The sequence below is a fragment of the Lonchura striata genome, chromosome 6, assembly GCF_046129695.1.
Source record: "Lonchura striata isolate bLonStr1 chromosome 6, bLonStr1.mat, whole genome shotgun sequence".
In the NCBI taxonomy this organism is placed as follows: Eukaryota; Metazoa; Chordata; class Aves; order Passeriformes; family Estrildidae; genus Lonchura; species Lonchura striata.
The window spans coordinates 4,428,546-4,435,929 of NC_134608.1; positions in this window are offsets into that span (position 1 = coordinate 4,428,546).

Here is a 7,384-nt window from a genome sequence, read left to right on the forward strand (position 1 = left end):
AGCAAGAACAAACAAAGGAGCCCTCGGAGTTGGATGCATTTGATGAAAGGGGTTGATGTGTCACTCCTGATTTGGGCTAAGTGTGCTCCAACCCCGTTGACTCGGAGGAGGAGGCTTTGCTGGAGGAGATCATTATATCAAGAAGAAAAGCAGCTGCTCTTCAGCCAAATTAAGGATGTCCTCCCTCATCTCCCCTCTCCATGCTGCTCCGGGAGTCCTGCAGCTCTCCAGGAATGAAAAGCAGTTTCAGGGTCAGCCCTAATGAAGGGCTTGCACCATCCGTGGCTCCTGCTGCTGCTCAGTGATGGAATTCAACACAAAATGGGATTTTTTTTTTCTTTTCCACCCTTTTTTTTTTACTCAGGTGTCTTGATCCAAAAGCCTTTTGGTGTCCTTAGGTCCGAAATCTCTCCTGTGGCTGGCACAGGGCTGTGTTTCTTGCAGCAACAAACTGAGCTGGTTAGGGATGAGTGAGCTGGGCTGCCTGAAAATGTAAACAGCCTCAGAAAGTAAATAAATTGGGAAGTGGTTCAAGCCACAAATGGCAGTCAGAGCCTTTTCCTGCAAATAGCAGAGATTTTTATTTCACTGTGAAAGTGACATTCAAAGAATTGTTCTCTTGGGATTGGAAAAGAAGTTCTTCATTACAGGAAACAGGTCTGGATATGATTAAAAAGCTAAAGTGTTCTCCTTGGGGGTTTTTGTTTTGTTTTATTGAAGGGAAATTGAAAATCTGGCGATCTCCAGGCTGTCAATGAAGCAGAGATTACTCTAGTGGCTCCATTTATAAACTGACAAATGGAATATGGAGCAGACAATTACAGAGGTGCTGCCTTGCATTGGGCTCTAGAATCTCAGTTTTCTCAGTCCTTCATACTGTGTCAAAACAGGCCAAAACAAAAACATTTCTTGAAATATCGAACGTCAATGCTCTGGCTCTGCCCATGTAGATAGAAAATAACTTTTCTATCTCTCCAACAGGAATTCTGTAGTTCTCTGTGAGATTGTTTTGCAGTTCACTGCGTGTTCTTGGAAAGTCCTTTGGAAGAAGTGCTCTTGGAAAACTCTGAGCCTCAAAATCCAAGGAACATTTTGAACCTTTTTTTCCTCACAGACCCTGAGAGTGACTTCTGTTCTTTCCTCACCAGCTGAAGAGCTTAATCCAAGCATGGAAATAAAAATCAAATTCCAGAAAAATATTTTAAAATATCTTCTTAATGATCTCTTGCCAGCTTCATCCCTCTTCCCCTCCTTGAGCACTGCAAACTTTTCATTTCAAGCTGTTCTAACACTCAAAGGATGGATTACTGTGGGTAAGTTTTCCTTGGTAAATGGTTTCCAGAGAGATTTAGATTTCTTTAAGCTGCAAATTAGTGCTCCTTGAAATGCAAAGATAATTTTCTGGGGTTTCTTTTGGTTGAATCCAGCCCCAAAACTCCTTTCTGTCAGCGTGCATTGGATGCATTGCCAGCTCTGGGCAAACTGGCTCAGGACAGGCTGGGGAGGAGCTGCAGCCCTCCAAGGGAGGAAAAAGGGGAAACTGAGGCAGGAGAGGCTGGGTGTGCTGGAATCCTTTGGCTTCATGAATTCTGGAAATCAGAGCTGCTGCTTCTTCAGAGGCAACTGCTGTCATCATGGATGTACATGGATTGTCCAAACCTTGTACAGATGGGAGGGATGTGCTGGAGGGGTGTCCTTAGGAAATCTGCTCATCCTCCACCCCTTCTCTTCTCTGTGCACACCAGAATGGCCTGAGCAAGCATTTTCCAGATCACATGGCAGGGGAAAGGCACAGAAAAGGGCACAGGGAGGATTTGGTTTGGGAGTTACCCTTTGTCAGCACTTGGTTGGTACAGGAGCCCGATGTCATGGACTTGAGCCAAAGCAGTTTTTGCTGGGCACTTTCTGCAGCCACTGGGGTTAATCCTTAAAGCTGGTCCTGGCACAGGATGGAGCCTCTGACTCCTGTGACTCAGATGAGGCTCGAGGCTTAGACTGCCTCGCTTCACCAAAAAGAAACTGAATTTTTTTCCTTCAAATTAGGACTTGAGGGGGAAATGGTGAACCACAGTAGGTTACAGCTGACAAAACAGTAACAAAGCAAACCACCTCCTGAAACAGCAGCTACACCAGAAGCTGTCTCAGCTGGGGCAGCTCTCTGAAACTTTTAATTGGCACTTCTAAATCCCTGCTGCCCATCACAGCCATCCTGCCTTGGGACACAGCTCCCCTTTTCCAGCAGTGAGAGCAGGATGACTCCCTGACCATGGAATTACAGCCACAGTCATATCCCCATGTGTCCTGGACATTTCCCACATTTCTGCTTGTTCAGCAGCAAGAATTTCACCCCTTTGCCTGCAGAGAGTGAAGGCATTGATGGGGTTGGGATCAGTTTGGCTGGAAACACGTGGATGGGGGCTTTGACTCGTCCTGGTCTCATCTCCCAGGTCACAAGGGACAGGACAAGAGGAAACAACCCCAAGTCGTGCCAGGGGAAGTTTGGATTGGATACAGGTGAAAAGTTCTTCACCAAAAAGATTGTCAAGCCCAGGGAAGTGATGGAGTCCCCATCCCTGGAGGGATTTCAAAGCCATTTGGGGACATGGGTTTGTGGTGGTTGGCAGTGCTGGGGGAATTGGGTGATCTTAGAGGGCTTTTCCAACCCAAATGATTCCATAATTCTCCACATTGTTGCTCTGAGTACAATAGTATTCACTCAAAAATCTCAAGATAGACTCAACACAAAAGATTAGTCTTTTCAAGAGAAACCTTGCATCCAGAGCAAGGTGGAGCCACAAAAAGTGGAGCCACTTTTTGCTCCATGTGACCACCTGGGCACCTTTGGAAGTCCAAATTTACAGCAAGACTTTTCTCCTTCCGAAAGGTTCTGTAAAGCTTCCAGCTGCTTTTCCAGTCCTCTGGATTCTGCTGGGAACCTGCTCCACCACTGCCTGGGTGACCCCACTCGTCTGTCTTGGGTGAATCAGCAGCAGCAGCAGCAGCTCGGGTTTGCTGATAAGAGCTTTACATAGAAATGAGGCAAGAGAAGGTTGGGATGCACAGGTCTGATCTCTGCAATTGGTTCTTAATAGGAAATATGAGGAGGAAGCAGGGAGGCAAGGCTGTGCTGATGGATGAAGCAGGGCAGAGGGCACAGAACTCCTATATTTTTAATAGTTATTTATATTTATTATATAATACATTATAATATTATATATTATATTTAGATAGTATTAATATAATATAATATAATATAATATAATATAATATAATATAATATAAATAATTTTAATTTCTATTTTTTTCTTTTTATATATAATATATAGCTTATATATGTAGCTTATCTATATTATATTTTATATTTATATATTTATATTTATAGATATATATATTAATTTTATATATCTATATCTATAGATAGATAGATAGATAGATAGATATAAGCTTTACACACTTGGGGAAAACTAAGCCTGGTGAAACAGATTCTTCCTTGATGGTAAGTGTCTCAGATAGGGTGGGGTAAGAAGGGATAGGAGGGGTAGGAGCAGAGGAAGTCCCAGGGATGGGAAATCAGAGGTGTGAATTTCGTGAACTGTCCCCAGTGTCTCCTGCCCGTGGAGATGGGCACTCTGGGGGGCTGGGAGGGAGATTTCACAGCTAATTTGGGGCTGCAAAGCATGACATCAACGTGATGCCTCTTGCAGAGGGATCAGGGGGGTCTGCTCTGAAAGGGCAGCACCTCATTCAGCTCAGCAGTTCTGTGTGGCCAGGAGGAGATGCCTGAACAGGTTGAGAGGTGGTGAAAAAAAAATGAACTCCTAGTGCAGAATGGGCTACCAGAGCCCCCAGAAAGGCAGAAGAGGGTGGAAGATCAAGTGTGTGCCCTCCTGTGGGAGGGTTGTGTCCCTCAGCAGAAACACACATCTGGTGATGTGTTTCTGCCAGGCTGATAAACTGAGGCAGCTCCCAGAAAGGTTCAGCTAGCAGAGGAAAAGCTGGGAACAAGAGCAGGGAGAGGAGGACCTTGGTGTTTTGCCTTTGAGAGCAGCTCAGCCACCACAAACACAGACATGTAGTTTTAAGTATATAAAGTAAGAGCCACCCAAAGCTCAAGAGCAGATGGCCATGGCCTCCTTGCTAGCCACAGCTTGGCAAGTCAAAGAAAGAATATTTCGATAAGAAAAAATAAACAACCTTAAAAAAGCAATTAGACACATTCCAAGCTCCTTCTTTAGCTGTGTGGGCCAGAGACAAAAGACTCTTTACAATCTCAAAATCACCCTAACATTCAAAAACCCAAGAAACTGACAATCATCCATCTCCCTGATGTCCTTCAGAGTGGACAGAGGTGGCTCAGAGGGATGCAGCCTTCAGAAGAAAAGGCTTTTGCACAAATTTTCACTTTGTTCCCCTCTCAGTGCCTGGCCAGAAACCAACAATAACCCCAAAAAACTTTCTAAGGACATAGAAAGCTTAACTGAGAGAAAACAAAGGAGTTTCCAAATGGAAAGGTAGGATTCCATTTTTCAAAAGCTTCATTCCTTCAAAAGCTGGGTTCCAGCTCCCAGCTGAGCGCTGGCAGTGCTGGCTGCCCTCCCTGTTTGCTCCCCCATGGAGCAGCTTCCAACTCACTTATAAAATAACCCAGAATAACCCTGCTCCTGTGTCCATCTCCTCCAGGAGCACAATCACCTGCCCTTCAGCCTCTGCATTCCAGCCCCTCTGATTAATTTTTCTTCCTCCAGGCTGGTGTGGCAGCGAGGGCTCTCCCAGAGGAGCAGGAAAGCAGAGGGACTTCTCCAGAAGCTGCTCCCAACTTCTGTGTCCACCAAACCCCTGATGCCTTAAGTTTAACTTTCACATTTTCCAGATTCTGGACTGCCTTAGTGTGTGACTCTGAACTTCATCTAAAGTGTCAGCAAGTTCTCCTCACAGTGTAGTCAGACAAAACAATCCTTTTCCAGCCCCAGAACCACGGACACTGCTGCAGCTTCAGCCCCAAAAAGTGCAAACAACAGGAATTGAGGAGAGCAGCCTGGGAGGGTGGGACTGCACAACCTGGAGCTGTAATTGGACAATTAACCCCAATATGGAAATGGGCCAAATCTTATAAAAGTGTGAAAACTCATGGCTTGGGGTCCATCTTGGGTTGATCTTAGTTAGAGCCGCAGCTGGGCTCTTGCACTGCCCAAGGTGCATCCCTTGAAGGCCTTTTAATAAATCCCTCCTTTATTCCTTCAGCTCTGCCCAGCCTCTGCTCCCCTCTAGGCATTCCCCCTGCCATGCATGTGGCCAGGGAAGGATCTCCTCCTCATCCAGGGGTGCTCAGCAGCATTTTGTGAAGCCCTCAGAGAGCTGAGCCTCCCCTGGCATGGTGTAAGCAGGCAGATAAATGTCCTCATGCTTAAGAGCAGGGAATTAATCACATCTCCCAAATCCATCTTGGTAAACAAGCTCAAGCTTTACCTGGGAAATCTGAAATAATAAATCCCAGCTTTCCATTTGGAAACTCCTTTGTTTTCTTTCAGTTAAGCTTTCTATGTCCTTAGAAAGCTTTTTGGGGTTATTGTCTGTTTCTGGCCAGGCACTGAGAGTGGAACAAAGTGAAAATTTGTGCAAAAGCCTTTTCTTCTGAAGGCTGCATCCCTCTGAGCCACCTCTGTCCACTCTGAAGGACATCAGGGGGATGGATGATTGTCAGTTTCTTGGGGTTTTGAATGTTAGGGTGATTTTGAGATTGTAAAGAATCTTTTGTCTCTAGCCCACACAGCTAAAGAAGGAGCTTGGAATGTGTCTAATTGCTTTTTTAAGGTTGTTTATTTTTTCTTATCGAAATATTCTTTCTTTGACTTGCCAAGCTGTGGCTAGCAAGGAGGCCATGGCCATCTGCTCTTGAGCTTTGGGTGGCTCTTACTTTATATACTTAAAACTACATGTCTCTGTTTATGTATTTATTACTAATACCCATTACTCATGTTAGACTGTGAATCTCTACTTTGAAGCAATAGAAAAGTGTCACCGTTACACTAAGACATGGAGGACAAGATGAAGGAGAAGAAGGCTAGAACATGCTTAAATTCCTTTATTTTGACCTCTTGAATTATATTCTAAAAATCCCATCATTTTACTTTTCTACCTTTTGTTAGCTTAAATACTACACTACTGAAACTTTTGTGGGTTTTATATAAAATTGACAGCTTTTTTTACAGGCTAAAATCGAAGCTACATATGTTTTTAGATTTCATGTTAGGGTCTCCAAGACCCTGCCAGGGTCTTGAGGCAGCCAGGGCAGCCAGAGGGATGTCTTGGATTCCAACAGATGCTGAGGGATCTCTCAGAGCCTTCACCATGGCCACAGCTCTACCTCATCAGCTTCATCCTGAATTGAACCCCGATCCATGCACTTCCCAAAAACACTGTGGGGAGAGATGCTACAAAGGACCAAGGGGACAATCCATAAACCTTTGGGGAAAGTTTCACTGCAACAGGAGGTGTGGCAAGCCAGGAGCCTGCTCAGGGCTAAGAAGGTCTCCTCAGGGGATGGGAAGAGACCCCTGGCTGTTCTCTGAGACCAGGCTCTGCTCTCCCCATCTCCCAGCACATTTAACCCCAGAACTCTGTCTGGGTTTCATGTTCACAGGCTTTAACTGTGTGGGGAATGTGCTGCTTCTCCAGGTGTTGGGTTACTGCCTGTCCTCTGAAAGCAGGGACATTTCCTCAAGGTCAGGGGCTTCCTCTGCATTTATTTGGTCACCAAAGTGGTGCTGAGAAAAACCATCAGCAGAAAACCCGAGCTGATGTTGCTCACACATTTAGGGGTGGCTGTTTGCATTCTTTTTTTGTCTGAGGTCTTTCTTTGTCTTTTTTTTTTTTTTTAATCATCTTTCTTGGGCTCTTTGAAATGTGCCAAGAGGATGATTAATTGCAGGAAGCATCCAGGCTCCGGGCGTGATTTGCGTGTTAATCAGAGCAATCAGCACCGCTGAATCCTGTTACACCTGGCCATCAAAGCAGGGCACTAGGGAAGGGATGGAAGATGAGAAGATGAGAGCCATGGGCTTAGAGCTGGGGCAGCTGCAGGCAGCCCTGCAGGACAGGGAAGGCTCGATTTTACACCTGATTCATCACTGAGGTCCATCAGAGGATTCTGCTTATGGCTGGCAAAATGTGGCACTGAAGGGAAAACGTTGCCCTAAAAGCATTTCATTATTTCTCTCCTGACAGAAGCTGTCTGATGGGAAGTGCTTTGGGACACTGAGCCAAATTTTATGATGTCCTCAGTGATTTTGTGAAACCTTTGTTGCAGAAGAGCCACACGTTCAAAAGCAGCCCTCGGTGACTGTCGGTCCCTTGAACCCCAAAGGCAAAGGGTGACAGGATAGTT